Consider the following 17,300-nt stretch of genomic DNA (forward strand, 5'->3'; position numbering starts at 1 on the left):
GGATTCTCTCTCTTTCTCTGTTTCTCTGTCTCTCTTTCTCTCTCAAAATAAATAAGTAAACTTAAAAAAAAAAAGAAAAAGAAAAGAAACCTAATGAATCAATTCTATCCCACAATAAAGGATATCTCAACAGAAACCTAGATGTCAGTCACTGTAAACTATTTGACATTCCCCAAAAATTCACTATATTTTTAAACATGCTAAGCCTCAATTCTTCCTGTATTTCAGTGGAGATAATAATTGTACTTAGCTCATAAAGCTATGGAAAAATTAACTGTATATATAGTCCTTAAGCATGCAATAAACATTCAAAAAATGTTAGGTTTAGGACATACCTCCACCATGGCCCTTATTAGACTGCAGTAGAATTAACATGCGTCTTTCAGGAGATTGTCTGATGCATAAGGGTAATGTGTATTTATGCATACAATATTTAGCAAAATTAGGAAGTTCTCAATTGAATTTTAGAGTTTAAACTTTGGCCATGAAAGAAAACAGGAAAAAGGCTTTCATATTTAAATCATCACATATAAATTCAAATAACAATGTAATAATGTGCTGATTTTCAAGATTTGTGCTTTGCATTCTTTCTAAATTCAAATGTTGTATCATCTCTGAATTTGAAGGGTAGGTAGTAGAGAATGCAAAGAATGCAAGCACGATCCAGTGTGTACAGATTAAAATAAATCAGAGTGTCCCAATGAGAATCAGGAAGTAGGTCTAAACGTCTTTCCTTTTCTTTCCCCTGGTCTCTGGTCCTCTATGAAGAAACTCAAGTTTACCTCAGGCATATGTACTACTCCTCCTACACTACTGATATGGGAAGCACTAAAATGTCTGAGGATATACAGGAAGCAGAAGAGCTAGCAAGGGTTGTGAGTCTATGCTCCTGGACCTTTTATTTACAGGGAACCACTCATTTGCTTGTCCCCCAAATCTAAATCATCCAAATTTCCTGAGAATATAACCACTTATTGCAAGTGTTTAGTTCTTATGTGCTTTGAACAATACCAGTCTTTCAATGAAATCCTTCAACAAGTTTAAATCTTTCTGCTCTAAAACAAGCCTTCTCCCTCCCAGAGTCACTACCAGCCATAATGAAAGATGTGTATGGATCCATTGAAAATTTCTCATTTAAAATGACACTCCCTCAGTCTCCAATTTTGGACCTTATTTGCAAAGTGTATAGCCCATGAAGGCTTGAAGGAAATGGTAAAATTAGAAGGTGAGGAAAACATTTTTCATGATGACTTGTTTAAAAAGTAGGAAAAAATCTTACCTTGTGGGGGAGTTTATGATCTCTAAATAGGCCAAGAAAATCAAGTTAAACATAATATACTTGCATATTCTTAAACAACCAAGTTTACTGTATATCTATAAAAGGTGCTGAAAATAGGCATCATATTTTCAAATATCCAGTCTTCAAACTTAAAAGTTTATTGTCATTTCCCCCTGTGGCTTCTGTACTTGCCAAAGATTTTTATGAGGATAGCTGCTTAAATCTGATTCTCAGGAAGGCATCCTGTTTTGAAACTCAAAATGTCCTTGGCATTTAGAATATCATTCATTTAGGTGCATTTCATAAACTTGGAAACATGAAAATTCTAACTAAGATGTTGAAGAAACACTGGAGTTACTTTTAAACCAATCTTCTCTGGAGATTTAATACAGAGCAGATTAGTTTTCTGCACAAATAGTTTAGGGATACACAATTTGAAAAAAAAAAATCTCTAATTTCCTTTATGCTTTTCTCTACTAGGTGATGACTTTAGTATTTCCTTATGTAGAGGCATGATCCATTTTTTCTGTAGGGTTCACAAAGATAGTGACTTCTGTCTTAAAGTCATATTTTTCAAGAAAAAAAACAAGTCACCAAAGGTCTTTTTATTCCTTTCTGCCAATTACAGATAGACAATAAATCAATAAATCAATAAATCAATAAAATAGCTTAGAGAGCGCACTTACTGAATTTGAGGAGGGGCATAAAAAAGGATCTTGGTGAAATTCATGGACTTGTGAATTCTTGTGACTCTAGATTTCTGGCTGTGATTCTGGATTAGACTCCAATGCATTTTCCATCAGCCTGGGAGAGAGAGTGTAATTAATCTTTGATAAACTGAGCTATTTCTAGCCTGTTGCATGATTTTGAAAGATCTTAAAAGAATAGCTTTTAGGACTGTTCTCTAAAAAACATTTAGCAATGGAGAAATACTACTTGCCATCTCCACCTCATCCACTCTAATGTCTATACATTAGGAAATAGTCCAGAAATCCTTGAGCTATAGAAATTGAGTGTTTCAGTCTTTGGGTTATAGAATTGCTATGTAAAAATACATATACTCAAGGATTGTTGTTAAGACTTAGGAAGTTATGTTTAGACTATTAGGTTCCATTTCTAAAACAAGAGCCCTATATTCCTTGGGTTTTTTGAGAGTATATAGATCATAGTGCTTAAGAGGCCTTCTCTGATAGGATGAATATCTATCCTTCTCCCAGAGATGTCCATAATCTAATCCTCAGAACCTTAGAATATGTCACAGAACAAAGGAGACCTTGCAGATGGGATTAAGAATCTCAGAGATGGGGAGAGTATTCTGTATTATCCAGGTAGCCAAATACAGTCACCAGGATCCTCATAGGAGGAAGGCAAGAGGGTCAGAGTTAAAACAAGAAGATATTAGAAGTAGAGAGAGATTGGAATGCTATGCTGCTGGATTTGAAGATGGAGGATGGGGCTTCATGGTTCCATGGATGCAGGTGGCCTCCAGAAACTAGAAAAGACAAGGAAATGGGTTTCCTCCTAGAACCTCCAGAAGGATCAAAGCCTGTGACAACCTTGATTTTGACACACTGAGATTGATTTTGGACTTCTGATGTCCAGAAGTGTAAGATAATAAATTTATGTTTTTTAAGTCACTAGGCTTATGATAATTTGTTACAACAGCAAAAGGAAACTAACATATCTCTAGTAGCTTTCTAATGTATACCACATCTATGGACATTCTTTAACACTGAAATGGTCCACAGGTCAACATTGAGGCATTCACTGAACAATGGAACCTTAGAGAGGGAGAACTTTACTGGGTAAATATTTAAGAGATTATTTTTTGACATTATTGTAAATTCTTCCCAAGCAAAAATGTGATTTATTGATTTATCTAGTGACAGAAATTACAGCAAGTCTTAGGACAATGAAGGAAATAATTCCATCCTTACCTGAGGATTAGAACACAAAGTTTGGAGGAAAGGGCTTATTCTGGCCCAGCATGTGGATGAGGCAAGAAATCTTTCTGAAGCCACCACCCATCCACCGCATGGATGCCAAGAGTAAACTATCTCTAATTTTTTTTTTTTTTTGGAAGATCTCTATAACAAAACCAGGTTTGAAGTCTAGGCTCATGGGTCCATAAATGATACTAACATAGGGAAAGAGGTTTCACACCATGCCTGACCCTTAAGAAACCAAAGTGGGACCAGCTGTAGTGACATATGTGTTAGGCACTCTATCTTAGAGAGAGATCTGTCAGTTTTGAAAGCAACACTGGATGGAAGCAACAGAATCAATGGAAACCTTTCCTAGTGAGTAAATCAGATGTTTTGGTCATGATACGAAAGCATGAATGACTGTCATAACTTAGTAAGCATCTCTGAGAATTTTAGACTTATCACTGGGATATCCTGAATTGGAATGAAGGACATCTTTACTCTATTAGATGATGATTACAAATATTTAATTTGAATATTAAAGGACAGGTGAACTGGTTTTATGTGTTCAACATGGCAAAGTGATATATATTATTCATAGGGGTTCCAGTTATGATAGAGTAACTTTTAGTAGATTAATTCTGTGCCAGAAACAACTATAAAAGCTGAATAAATTATAAATATATAAAATACTTGAAGACAATCAATGCAGACAGGGTTTGAAGGGCTATGATTCCTGAGAGAAGAGAAGCACAACAAGGTGAACTTGAAAGTCAGTCTGGCCGTTTCCCCGAGCCATTTGCTAGTTCACAAAGTGGGGAATAGAGTCTGAGTAGAGAGCTCCAGGCATGATGGGACAGGGTTTGACTCTGCCAAAGTGGTTGAAACTTGAAGGGCAAATTTCAGAGAGGAAGGATTGACCCAAGTAAGGCCAAAATTATGCAGGTGATTTATCTTGAGAAGCTTGTGGACTTTATATATGCAGAGAGTAACTTCAAGACATCCACCAGAAAACAGCAGCTGTAAGGCTACAGCTGAGCAGAAATTTCTTGCTTCAGGACAGAGGATGGAGTTCAGAGACTGCTAAAATAGAACCGGTAAATACCAAGGCTTTCATTTGAGACCCTAGAAAGGCTCTGCCTATGGAAATAAACCTGTCTCAAAGGGACATTCCTAAATAAACACTAACACCAGCCTGCATCAGGATCAAAGTGATCTGCCTACACTCTTCTGCCTCCCAGAAGAAAACTTAATCTTCATAATTGTTCATCACAATAACAGCATTCAGTAAATAATTATATGACATACTAAAAAAACACGAATGAATGACTCAAACCAAGAGAAAGACAACAGAAACAAGCCTACAGGTGTGGGAGTTTTACTTAAATAAGTATGTTCTAAATAAGTTTAATATGTTGGAATAAGAGGAAACGCTGGAGAATTTCAGCATAGATATGACTTCATCAAAAGGAATCAAGTGGAAATTCTACAACTGAAAAATATCTGAAATTAAAACTTAAATATTAAATGTCTGCCTCCAGGCAAGATGCAGAAGATAGTAACAGGCCATAACTCCCATTTGAACTAGAAAAAAAAAAAAATTACATACATTACCAAACTGTATTTTTAAGAAAACCAGAGACCTGTGGATACAAAGAAGAATTGAGAAACCAAAATACCAGAGGGAGAAGAGTTTCTCTTGGGTAAACTGAATTTGCCAGCTACTTTTTCCTGGGAAGTATCTGTTGCATCTGTGCATGTACGGAGAGTAAGGCCTGCCATACACAGGGTGACTCTAGTAATGTAAAGGGGAAACAAGTGGGGCTTTTGACATTTCTGTGATCTGGAGTGAAGTCCCAAACAATAGGAAGTCCAGTAGAAGGGCCACTCAACTGAACCTAGCCCAAATTGCTAACTCATATAATAGGGAGCAAAGAAAACAGTGGTTGTTTTGAGCCACTTAGTTTTGGAATAGTTCGTTACACAGTGATAGATAAGGTCCAAAATTCTAAAATTCCTCAGATGTAGGAAGATGATTCAGATGCCTGCAGCTAAAAAAATTAAACTGCAAACACAATTATATAAATAAATAAATACATAAATAGTATCATCTGCTCACAAAGAAATAAATGTGGTGCTGTCAAAGACACCAGTTATGGCCACTTAAAAAAGACAAGTGGTTAAAAAATAAAATAACACTATGTAAATTAAAAAGTAAATATGGAAATTTGAAAAAAAAACACCTAAATTTGAGAAAGGAATACCTTTCTAAGAAAATTTAAATTATCAAAATGAATCAGGAGGAGGTAGATAGGTATAGTGTCCACAACTATAGAACTGAGAAGATAGATGGGGTCTACCCTTTTAGGGGTGCCTTGGTGGCTCAGTCTGTTAAGCCTCTAGCTCTTGACTTCAGCTCAGGTCATGATCTCACAGTTTGTGGGTTCAAGCCCTGTGTCAGGTTCTGTGCTAACAGTGTGGAACCTGCTTGGGATTCTCTCTCCTGCTCTCTTTGTCCCTTTCCTGCTCGCTCTCCCTCTCTCAAAATAAATAAATTTAAGACTAAAACAAAAATAAAAATCTATACTTAAAAAAAAAGAATAAAAACCATAAGCATGGTAAAAGACATAATTTTCCCTACTAATTCTAGGAGAGTATCCCAATAAAAATCTCAAAATTAGATAAAGGCTGAACAAGGTTCATCCTACTTATAAATATCAATCTCTGATTTTTTCAAATTCCCAGATAAAAATATCAATAAATTAAATACATTATTCTTTAAATAGTAATAAAATTAAAAAATTAATTTGGGAATGGAAGAATGGGTCAATATCAGTAAATCTGTCATTGTAATTCAATGCATTGACAGAATAAAGGGAAAATAATAATGATTATTTTGTACACTTAGAAAAGATATTTGATAAAATTCAATACTTATTCATGATTTTCAAGATACAACACTTTTCAAACTATGAATATATGGCAACTGCTTTAACAGAACTTTCAGCAAGAAACGTATTTAAAGGTGCAACATCAAATATTCAGAAAGAAGACAAAGATGCACTGTACCATGACTATTGTTCAACATTTTGCCATCAGTCTGGTCAACAAAACAAGAGACAGAAACCATACATCACAAACACTGAAAAGAGAGAAGAATCACCACTGTTAGGAGATGATATGAATTTTAACATAAAATCAAGAGAAATCAAATGATGAGTGTTAAGTAAAGTTTTTGCTAAGATGTCTTGAGTATAAAGTCAATATATAAACACAAGTAGTTTTCCTACATATAAGTAATGAAAAAACATCCCTGTGTACAATTGTGGGCAACAACTATAAAACATTTTCGGTGGCAATGATGAAACTTCGTGTGATCTATGTAAATAAACTGTAAAATTACCAGTGGACTTTAAGACTTACAAATGTAAAATTGCAAGTGACACAAACCCAATTCAAACCACCTTAACCAATTAAAAGAAAATCATTTACTTGTGATAATTAAGAATGACAAGGATATAGTTGGTCTCAGGCACAACAGGGTCTAAGGACTTCAGGAGATCTCTGAGCTTTATGCTATGCTGTACGGTTGTTGTTTATCCTGTGCTCCTGTTGGGGACTGTTCCTCCCAGAATCCAGTCATGTAATTCAGACAGAACCATCAATTATAGTGCCCACCTCCCATTTGCAGGTCAAACACATAATCTAGTCCTATTAGGACTGAAAATGAAATTGATTTTTTTATGCTTAAAATTTTTTTTTTAATGTTTATTTACTTTTGAGAGAGAGTGCGCAAGTGGGGGAAGGGCAGAAAGGGAGGGAGACACTGAATCTGAAACAGGCTCCAGGCTCTAAGCTGTCGGCACAGAGCCCAACACGGGGCTTGGTCTGAATGGTGAGATCATGACCTGGGCTGAATTTGGATGTTTAACAGATTGAACCACCAAGGCGCCCCGGATTTTTTTTTTATATCTTATGTAAACTAGAGATTCAATATCCTTTATTCCCTATCTTCCTAACACCATTTATTGAATAGTCTCTATTCTCCCAGTAATTTGTGTTGATGATATATAATACTATCAAATTGTCATTTATGCATGAGCATGAGTCTATTTCTGGGTTCTCTTCTATTCCCTTGTTCAGTTTGCCTATCCTGGGCCAGCCCCTCACCAGTTAGCAGATTTCTTCTTTTCTACTCTCTCTACTTTCCTATCCCAATATCACAATCTTTAGCCAAGTCCATTATATTTTCATTATGTGAATGAGGTTTTGGTGGAAACTCATGGCTCTGCTGTTACTTTCCCATTGAAATCAATGGCTTGGGGCAAAAGAGAAAACATAAAAGGAAATGAGTATCTGGGTATAGGAACTTAAGAAAACACAAGCCCCTGCAAATCCAGTGAAATATTATAAAGGACTTCATGCTTCTACCATATTGGGGGGTCACGGCAAATTTTAAATAAGTACCTAGGGCTAGAATACCTTATATCACATCTGGGTTAACTGGATTTATAGAAATCTCTCTTTAGAGAGATTCAGATGGAATTGTCTAACCTTTATTATTGGCATGTTGTCCTAACACATTTTGATGTTTAACTCAACTTTATTTCACTATAAAAGATTCATTTCTTTTAACATTTTTATTGGCTATTATTTGCTTAGATTAATGGTGAGCACATATACAGAAAAGTGGTACCTGTCTTTGAGTAAATGGCAAAAATATCAAGTGTATTTTATATATGGTTTTATGTGTGGAAAGGTGGTAATTTCTCTTAACACATCCTTCAAAGACCATCTCAAAAGTTACTTCTGCCATTAAAATTTTCCTGATTTCCTACCCCTGCATCCCTCAAGCTATAAACAGTATTTTTCTGACCTCCCATAACACTATTTATTCTATCATTAAGACTCTTCTTTAAAAACTTTTCTTGTTTTGGCTAGTAATATAGGGTTTTTTTTACTGTATATGTCTAATTAGTGCCCTTATTAGAATCTAAGCCACTTGGGAGCATGTTCTAATTTTGTATTCAGTATAGTGACTTCAGTGTATTACAAATATTCCCCAATTCTAAGGAGTTAGGCATTCTCTCTTCTGTATTTCCATGTTATATATATCACATATGTACAAGCATAGTAATTGATTCCTTTACTTTTCTCCCAATACACAGTAAACTCTTAGGAGAAAAATGCCAAATCTTGTGTATCTTTGGTTTTTAAATTCCCAGGGATTTAAAAAGCTCATAAATATATCTGTTATGAGGAAATGCACTTAGTATTTCTTGAATGAATGAATGAGTAAATGGCATAGTGAAAAAAGGAAAACAGACAAGTTTGAAAACAAGCTCTGCCACTTGTGATGCAGATAAAGCATTGAAAGTCTATCTTCATTTGTAACATATGAAGAATTCACTTACTACTAGTTTGGCTTCTTTTAATCACCTTTAAAATTTTAGGGCTTGTATACTATTTAAAATCTGTGAAGGAAATAGGTTAAGGTCCTGACAGAAATTCCTTATAAAATTCTTCCTTAGCTAAGCAATCCTCACTTTTTTCATTTTCTATCAATCATGCCTTCTTCATCACCCTCTCATTCTTTGCTACCACATCCTTCTTATTGTATCCCTTTTCTCAATTCTGCTAATTGCTACATCAAAGAAACATCTCTTTGCCCCTTGATACAAGTGTGGAATTCTTGCTGCATCTTTCGGGACTTTTGTATATCTGTGTGTGGGTAGGTTGGTGATTGAAGTCTGTGCGTGGGTAATGTAAATATAAAGACTGACATATTCCTTCTGACACATCATTCTAACCCCAGAATCTGACATCAGGAAAACTGGATATAAATGAGAATATTTTACAAATATTTATAAATTAGAATATTATTTTACACTGCTTTCCTGTATAAGCACCATGCATTAACCGACTGTACCACTGGAGCACCTTACATTGCTTTCCTAATGCTTTATCATTACAATCCTAACAAGTCTCACACCAATAACACTGAATCATAGCTTTAAAAACTTGTTGAAAAGAGGCACTTGGGTGACTCAGCTGGTTAAGTGCTGGACTCTTGATTTCAGTTCAGGTCATGATCTCTTGTTTCTTGAGATGAAGCCCTGAATTGGGCTCTGCACTCACAGAGCAGAGCCTGCTTGAGATTCTCTCTGTGCCTCCCCTGTTGGAACTCTCTCTCCAAATAAATAAGTAAACATAAACACAAACAAACACCAACCTTGTTGAAAAGGATGAGTTTTAAGTAGTACATAAAGGGAGTGGCCACTGCCCCTTGGAAAAGTTAAGGGATTAACTGTTTAAACATCTTTGTTAAATTTTACTGAATTTTCTCAGGTAAAGCTGACTATTCTGTATGGAACATGTTACAGTCACTACATCACTTCTAAGATTTATACGTAAGTTCTGAAATATTTTAGCTTCCAGATTCAATAGCAATTTGTACACTTTATTGGACTTCAAAACTTGACACCTGATGCAATCATTTTATACATTCTGAAACCCTCATATACTCCTCAAAAGATAGCTAATTGTATTTACGAGGTCAAGGCTTCTACGTTTTTTTTTTTTTTTTTTTCCCCACCAGGGCCAATTTCTTTTGCTTAGGTTCTGCCAAAGACCCCTAATCAAAGCCAGGCATCTGTGCACTTTCTTGTGAAATCCAGTTTCAGCAAGCACTCCTCAAAGCCAGTTTAGCAAGCACCTTCCCCCTACCACCAATCTGATCACTCTTCATAGATGACCAGGGTCCTTTTCCTCCACCATCCCCCTGATCACCCTGGCCTGTCTTCAGCAAGAATCGTTTTAGGTTGGTTTAGCCAAAATTCCCACTTACGCCTAATGTTGCCTCTTAGTAATTTTTCAACCGCTCCACCTTGCTCCCTGGCTAAAATTCCCACTTGCCCATGATATACTTGGAGTTCAGCCCAATCTCCTTCCACTGCAAAAATTGTATCACACTGGTCGTATCTATACCTATCTCAATGATCCTGAATAAAGTCTGTTTTTACCATCTCTAACAAGTCAGGAATATTTTTTTCTTTAATGCATGCTGCATATCCCAAGGAAGTCTAGGATAAAATTCAGAGAACTTAACACAGTCTATCAGAAACTCTACACCAAATGCATATTCCATAAAAAATTGTTTTCAAACTGCAGAGTGTAAATTCTTTATTTTTCATAAAGCCCCTTAATTTGTGATAAATTATTGTTGTATAAGTTACCTAAAAAATGCAACTTTTTATTTTGGCAGAGATTTACTTTTTTCTTTGTATAGTGAAAGGGAATATATACACTTTTTTCTATCTTACCCCTTTTTAGGAATCCTTCCTGAACATCTTGCTGGCCTTGAGCCTCATTTTTTTTTTTTTTTCTCCCAATGCCTGAGTACTGGACCAAAACTTGGTAAGAATTTGGCTCTGGGGAATGCTATGTTGAGTGACAAATGGATGAGGATGAAGGTTTTATTGAAGCATCTGAACCGCATTTAATTTTCCATGTTGCTTTATTTGTTCCTTCTAGCCCTCAGGATATTGAATTTTGTGGGCTCCGGTTGGGTCGTTGGTACTTCAGGCGTTTAGTAATAAGAAACATAATCTGCTTTTCCCGTTAGGATAATATCCTCATTTTTATTAAGGGCGGCTTACTACGAACTGTTTTACATAGTATTTTTCTAAACCTCCTGAACGGACAAATTTTCTCTTTGCGCCCTGGCATTGCTTCAGCGGCCTCTGCTGACCCCCTGGCTTGGCAACCTGCAGCCTACCCCGCAGGAATCAAGCGTGACCCAGTGTGGCCTTGCGAGCCGCCTCCTCGCCAGACCCTCCCTCCAGCTTTCCTCCCACGGCCCTAGCTCCAGCTTCCATCCTGCTGCCTCAGCTGTCTGCGACAGCGACACCCCCTCCTCCCCTCCGCGGCTACCCCTCCCCGCCAGCTCGCCGCGCCAGACAGCGGGTAACCGCCGCCTCCGCTGGGGCATCCCGGCTCCACAGGCCTAGCGCGTTCCAGACACCTGCCTCTCACTGGCCACCGAAGCTGCCCCTCACCCTGCAGCCCCCTCGGCAATTGGCCCCGGGCCGTCCCTCGTCATCCTCCGCCTCGCCGCGAGTCCCGCCTCCGTCGCCGGGTCATTTAAGTTTATCACAAATAAATAAATAAAGGAGGAAATAGAAATGCGTAGAAAGTAAAAGCGGGGGGGGGGGGGGGGAGGCGGAGGTGGAGGAAAAGGGGAGGAGGAGCGGAGGAGCAGACAACCAAACTTGATCGTGTCGGTGCTGACCAATCATGGCTCACTCCAATGCGGTCTGACGGGCTCTCTGAACCAATAGTTTTCCACCTCTCGGATCACTGAACAACGAGATACGACTGACCTCTCCAGAGTGGGCGAAGGTGCGGCAGAGGTAGGGGGAGTGGGAAGAATGTCGACCAATCGCCTATTAAGGATTCTCTGAGCGAAGTTTCCGTGCCCCAATGGATGTTTGAGATAGCGGATTGGGCCTCGTCTAGCCCAATCGAAGGTGGTAGAGATGAGGGAAGAAGCATATGAAGGCGGGGACAGGGGAGAGGAGGAGGAAGAGTGCATTTTGTTTATGGGCGGCAACCTCACGAGGGGCGCCCCATTCTGATTGGCTCACTGAAGCCAAGAGTGGCGTAAGAACAACCCAATAGCGGAAAAAGATAGAGGGTTCGCGGCGTGAGGTACCCAATGTGGGCCTTCTGCAGAAGAAGTAGGGGCGGGGGGAAGTTTAGGAGTTGAGGAAAGAAGATTAAAGAGCGCGAGGAGGTAACCCCCAAAACTCTAATTTGTTGTGGGGCGGGCTGGAGGGAGGGGAGTGTGCGTGCGAGGGGGACGAGGCGTCCGCGAGACACTTGGAGTGGGGGGCGACGGGACGGGAAAGGAAGGGACTGGGGTGGGGTTGGGGGAGCGAGTTAGAGAGACAAGCCCGCGGGCCGTCGGCCGGCCGAGGGCGCGCGCCCCCGCGCCCCGCCCCGCCTGCGCCCCCTCCCCCCCGGGCGCCCCTCCTCGCGCGGGGCGGTGGCTGCGGCCTCGCGCGACCCAGCGGAAGGGAGGGAGCGCGGGAGGGTCCCGGGTCCCAGGAGCGGGCGGGCGGGCAGTCCCGCAGCTGGAAACGTGTCTTTTGCCTTCTTTTCTCTACTCCCTGCGCCTGGAGTTGCCGCTTCCAAGAAGAGGAGCTGAGGGGGACTAGCCGGGGCTCAGGAGCTGCTAGAGGCGCCGGCTTGTCTTCCGCCCCCTCCCTCCTCGCCCTCCCCCCGCTTGCCGTGGCTCTCGCGGTCTCTGGAGCGTCTTCAGAGAACTGGGGGGGGCGGGAGGTGTCCTGGCCCCAGAGCCGCTGGACGCCCCTCCAGACACCAAAGCTACCGGCCCCCGCCTGCTTCGCTGCTACGACTATAGAGGAGGGGGCTTGGGAAGGGAAGATACGCCTTTCCTTCTTTCTGTCCTTTGGGCCCCTTTGGAAACATTAAACAATGTTTACGCCTTTCGATAGTTGAGATAGAACGGTTGGAAGCTTTTTGAAAGTTGAAAAGAAATGCACTCTCCTACGTTGTTAAATGCATTACTGTGTGGCTTCTGGTCCTCTTCCACCACCCACCTCACGCCCCCCGCCACCCACCCCCCTCTCCGCAGCTGTTATCCTTTTTAAGGATGCTGAAGAGGCAGGAGGCAGGGATTTTCTAAAAGTTCTATTGATAAACACACTTGCACAAACATATGCTAGGCACACACATAAACTATAAACATTAGCGAAAAACACAATATGGCGTAGAGCTACACTACCTAGCACGGTAATCCGCTGATCTCTTAACACTGAACTCAGTTGAATGGGGTCAGTGGCAGGGTGACAGTTCTCAAATAAAAATCTGGAAGAAATAGGAAGTAATTTGGAAGTCTGTGGGCTAAATAATGTCCTCAGAATCAGCACTAGCACACGTAAACTTTCTAGACCTGTGGAAACTGTCTTCACCACTTAACCATTAATGGTAAAGTATGGTAAATGATGCTAAAAAGTATGCCAAGATGATGCTAAAGTGGAGAGTTTCTCACTGCGTGGTCGTGCATAAGTTTCAGCTAATAGAATTAACAGAGGCCACTCATTCCCCATGTTTTCAAGCGAGTTCTATTCCAAAGTTAGCTATCCTTAACTTGTTGCTAGTGAAAGTTTGAAAACAAATTGTAGCGACCATTTTGTAAATAAATTCTTTAGCTGTAAACACTAAATTTAAATGATAAGCATTTGTATTAGCAAATTCAGGTCATAAATGGTTTACTTTCTTACCTGTTGCTCCTAATCTCAAATACCATTTGCTATCACATGGGAATAGTTAAGATATACTCTCCTCTGCCCCTCACGTAAGTTTGACCAGGCCAGATTTGGCTACTTTCTGCATTTCAGCTTTACAACTAGGTACTTCTAGATTTCTAGGAAAACAACAACAACAACAAAAAGAAAAAAACCAATTTACATTGATTTTACATGCCTTTGTTCACGCTTCTCATTCTTAATCAGAATGTATCAAAGTTGGTGTACAAATTGTGCATGGTAATATCACTGTGCCCTCTTGGGAATGGGCTTCTCTCAAAAAAGCTTTTGGAATTGCCCTTGAAGAATTGCTGATGTTACTCTTTGTTCAGGGCTCAAGGTTTAATTCTTAAGATTGTGGTTGTGATTTCCATTGAGTTCAATTTTGGAGGGCTTTAGGCTTAAGAATCTATGGTGCTCAAGGAAACAGGTGAGAGGAAGAAGAAAAGTGAATTTTCTAGAAATATACTAGCTGCTCAGTGAGTCCAGCAGTTGGGTATTTTTGGTTTTGTGATTTCAGATCTCACAGACCAGTGGAATACAGGCCTTTTGCATATGAAGATCAGGTGACAAGTTAACTGTCTACCAGCCTCCAAAGCAATACGCCCTTTCATGGTGAGGTCCCAATTTTAACAGACTAAAGAAAAAAGTTTAAGATTAAAAAATTGTTAAATTTTATCCATTTTGGGGAAGAAGTCTTTATGCTTATCTGTCTAGCTCAATTAAGATGCCAGTATTGTAAGCTTACTACTACAGCAAGAAAATCAGATACAGTTCATGTGTACACTCACTGGCTACTGAAAGACAACATGAGTTTAGAGAAAAGAAAAAACTTCTATGTCTGTGTGGCTAGTGAGAGTTACAATTTTGGGTGTGTGTGTTTAGAACTACTAGATGAGATGGCAGTTTACTATGTAGTTTGTTCAGAAAGTTTTTGTGACCCACAAATACCCAACTAATTTTGCTGTCAAATTAATATGAATCTGACTACTTGGCATAGGAATAAAATCTAGGGAAAAAGCCAGGTTAAATCAATTGTTTTTATCTCAGTAGCGAAAGTCTAAAGAAGGCTTTCTTACCAAATTGGACTTGACTGAATAATTAGGTCAGTTTAGATACAACTAAGTTACTCTAAAAGATCTAAAATTTATAAGTGAATTACAAATTATTTTAAATATTTTAGAATGAGTGACAAAGACTTCTTTAAAACATTTGGAATATAGAAGTGGAGATTGATGAGCTCTGCTTTATTCTTTGAAATAATCATGCTTTTCTGAAATGGATGTTTACATTCACAAAATTGTTCTAGACACTTGAGATGTAACAGTGAACAAGACATAAAATAACCTGCCTTTGTGGAGTTTACATTCTAATGTCACATATCCTTGCATACTTAAGATTGCTAGGAGAAGAGATTTTTGTATGAAATTTTAAAACCTAGCTGTTTTCTCATTTTGGAGAGTACAATTTGAAAGAATGTACGGAAGTTTGAGGGACATGGAGCTGTTTACTAATTGCCAATGGCAAGAAAGGAAGAGCTAACTTTATTTGTACCCTTCATTATTGTCATGAAACTTTCTCCATACATTTTAGTAGGTCTTTTTAACAGATAGGGGTCTTCTTTTTTTCATAATTTTAAGCATGCCTTTGAAATAAATAAAATGTTACTTTATATTAAAAAAAAAATCTGTGTCTTGGAATTTACTGTAAAATTCCGATGGAGCTTTTTGTCTTAGAAAATTGTGGTAAAACATAAGCTAGAATATCTTAATTTTTTAGTAAGAATTTGTTTTAGGAGTATGTCTGAGAAATTAAGTGCCTAAATCTTTTTCAGTTGTGGTTTTATGAAGAGAAGATGGAAATTTGTTGTAATTAATTTATAGGTGACATTAAAGAGAGAAAAAGAGAGAGGCCTGCAAAAAATGCTTTGTTATTTAAACCTTTCTTTCAAACTACAAAGGCATTTGATTGGCACTTCTCTGATTTAATAGACCATTTGTAATGCAAGAGGAACATTACAGAAGATTTTAGCATTACTTTAATCATTTAGTCTGTAGGTGTAAAAATCCTAGGTTTCTAACAGAAGGAAACTTGGTGCTCAGTTAACAGAGTATATGATTTAACGCTGAGTTTGTTGCTTTAAGTAGTGGGTGTCTCACCTTTCCAAAACTTAGTTCATAGTTCTCAAATAACAAGTTCTGATTTTCGCTATTTTTCTCTGCCACAGTGAGTCTTGTTTTGTTAGCCAAATCAGTGTTCAGTTGGTAAGTAGGATAACTTTTTTTTTTTTTTTTTTACACACAATCCTCCCACTGCCAGCCCTCCTATCCCCTGCTGTGAAGGGCTTGAATTTCTATACCTACATTAGATCTCTATTTATGCTAATTTGTAGCATAATCACCTCTTCCAGAAAGGGTACATATTAATGCACTTTAGAAAACGTTGAGGTTGCCTCTGGCTATTTGTATACCGACCTGCCAGCATTGGAAAGCTATAAATAGGAAGATTTAGGAAGAAAAGCAGAGAATATTGCTAATGGAATATATTGTCTTAGATGAAATCTTTTTTTTAAAGAGAAAGGGGAAGAATGGTTGATAGAATGTTAAAAACTAAGAGTGTTTGCTAATTCTAATGGTTGGTTAGTGTGTGTTTATGTGTGTGTGAGTATACATTTTTATACGAGTAGTTTTTGAATAAAGACATATTTCAGTATTGGATAAATAATTCCAGTCCTGCCTTGTGGTCCTTGACATGTTCCCAGGTGATTTTGTTTAACTCATTGTTACTACCAAAACTTTGCTCCAAGCTACATAGAAACATAAGCTAATTAAATCTTTGTAACTTTTGTAATAATTTTGGATTAAAAGTTACTGGAAGTTTTTGTTTTTTTTTAAAGCATAATTAGCCAGTAGCTCCTAAATGAACAAAATCGAAAGTGAAGAGTTCTTAGAACCCTGGATCCACATAAGAAAGTTGAAAGTTTGAAAGAGGTATTCATAGGGCAAAAGGCAAATCTTAATATCTGACAAGTTTTTATGGTGATAAAACAAGAAATAGAATAAAATGATTAATCTATTAATATTCATATTTTTAAGGTAAGTGTAAGTATGTGTACACTGCATTTTAAATAAAAATTTGGGGTGTTATTGGCTAGATACAGTCATTTCTTTGCCAGAGATACTAGGCTGTGTGAAGGCTAACCATCTGTCAAGTGATAGAGACAAAGAAAGGTTTAATATACTAGCCTGAAATTTCTACAAACTTGTTTTGAATTGTATTGTCATTTTGTTTTGGCCTTCATTCTCTGTGTTGAATATGCACTGGGTTGGTCACCCCACTTTGTTTTATGAACAAACTATTCAAGGTCTAGATAAGGTTATCATCGCAGCTGATGTGATCCAGAGGCATGATAAAATATGTTTTGATTTTGCTTTCATGTGATGATCAAAAACTCACAAGTGGGCCACCCACTAGCAGTTATACAAATGACTTCAAGCACACGTATTTTCACCCACCCATTCTGAATTTTGGGTGTCTTAGTTTCTTTTGCTTTATATATGCAAGCCTTGTATTTCAAACTGTTCCTGAGCTGTTTGGGGGTGGGGTTGGGGGGGGGGGGAGTAGCAACAGGAATCCAGATTGCCTGTTTTAGGTACAATATGGTGTGATGTGAAATTGAAACAGCAGATTGGTGAGAAACTTTAGTTTCAAACAAATATAAACTAGTTTGTTTAGTGAAGTTATACACAAAACAGTAGTCTCTAT

At 38.4% G+C, this 17,300-nt stretch overlaps 1 protein-coding gene across 21 annotated transcripts in view; it reads left to right on the forward strand.

Moving 5' to 3' along the window:
- The first annotated feature begins 11,903 nt into the window (after positions 1-11,903).
- The window catches only part of ZBTB20 (zinc finger and BTB domain containing 20), a 767,438-nt gene continuing 762,041 nt past the window's right edge, over positions 11,904-17,300 (forward strand). For 17 of the 21 annotated variants that reach the window (XM_047874794.1, XM_047874786.1, XM_047874793.1 and 14 more), the window contains exons 1-2: positions 11,904-11,998; positions 14,056-14,150. The gene's annotated coding sequence lies outside the window, so the exon portion shown is untranslated. Of the gene's footprint in view, positions 11,999-12,170; positions 14,151-17,300 lie in introns of those variants that run through there. The other 4 variants (XM_047874798.1, XM_047874795.1, XM_047874801.1 and 1 more) reach the window with 3 other exon arrangements.

Source organism: Prionailurus viverrinus, chromosome C2 (genome assembly GCF_022837055.1).
Source record: "Prionailurus viverrinus isolate Anna chromosome C2, UM_Priviv_1.0, whole genome shotgun sequence".
Classification (NCBI taxonomy): domain Eukaryota; kingdom Metazoa; phylum Chordata; class Mammalia; order Carnivora; family Felidae; genus Prionailurus; species Prionailurus viverrinus.